Source organism: Lontra canadensis, unplaced genomic scaffold (assembly GCF_010015895.1).
Source record: "Lontra canadensis isolate GAN:19392208 unplaced genomic scaffold, GSC_riverotter_1.0 scaffold1268, whole genome shotgun sequence".
Classification (NCBI taxonomy): domain Eukaryota; kingdom Metazoa; phylum Chordata; class Mammalia; order Carnivora; family Mustelidae; genus Lontra; species Lontra canadensis.
Genome location: NW_022632252.1, coordinates 11470 through 12474, shown reverse-complemented (window position 1 = coordinate 12474; position 1005 = coordinate 11470). Strand labels below are relative to the sequence as shown.

The 1005-nt window shown below is 62.2% G+C and overlaps 1 non-coding gene across 1 annotated transcript; it reads right to left on the bottom strand.

Moving 5' to 3' along the window:
- Window positions 1-440: 440 nt before the first annotated feature.
- Window positions 441-512, bottom strand: TRNAQ-CUG. Its single transcript has one exon. It is a non-coding gene; the product is annotated as a tRNA-Gln (tRNA).
- Between the last annotated feature and the right edge of the window lie 493 nt (window positions 513-1005).

The following is a 1005-nucleotide window of genomic DNA, read 5'->3' as shown; positions in this document are numbered from 1 at the left end:
AGCGCGGAGGTAAACAACGCAGTTTCACATCGCCATCGTTTCCTACTGTGCAGGCGAGTGGGTGCAACGACAGGACGCGCGGCGGGAGCCCCTTGCCGTGCAGCCGCCGGGTTTTACCCGAGGCCCGAGGGGTCCCCGACGAGAGGTGGCGCTGGCCCGGTGCCCCCTCTGTGGCCGCAGTGTCCGTGGCGCGGGGCTGCGGACGGCACTCTGAGACGCGGGCTTCCGGGTCCCTGGTTCCTGAGGAGGAGGATGAGGTGCGCGAAGGGCAGAGCTGCGAAGGGCCCACCTGGGGGGGGGGGGGAGAAGCACTGCGCGACGTCCCCGGAGTTTCCCTGCCGGGATGGGGGCGGGGACATCGGGAGGGAAATTTCGCACGTGCGACTCGCTGGGTATCGGAGAGGAAAGTAAAAGGTGACGGTGGCTCGGCCTGAAGGGCAAGGTTCCACCGAGACTTGAAATCGGGTCGCTGGATTCAGAGGCCAGAGTGCTCACCATTACACCATGGAACCGCCAGGGGCGCGGCCCGCTGACTCTCCGAGGTGAGTGCAGGCAGCCTCTCCTCCCGCCGGCGTTCCTGGGACGAGCCTCCTGCGGGGGTCTTCTTCCCCCGCCTCAGGGGTCGGAGCTGGGCTCCTGGACCTGCGAGGAGTCTCTTGGGCTCACGTTCTCCCTGCCCCTCCGGGGGCTTGCCTGTCGGGATCGAGATCAAGTTCGTTTGGGGGTTAGCGACAGGGACGGGCTTCGTATGCCTCCCCCAGGTGCACCTGCTTTGCCTGGATCAGTAGTTTCCTGCCCTGCGGTAAGAAAAAAAGAAAAAAAAAAAAAAAAGAAACACACACACACACACACACACACACACACACACAAAACAAACAATAACAAGTGTTCCTTTCCTTCCCTTTGCATATGTCCTCTTCCCACTGTCCGGGAGCTCTGGCGATCCACAGAAAGGGACCAGGGTCTTGCTGAGATTCTAGTCCCTCCCGTTCCATTCCTGATCCT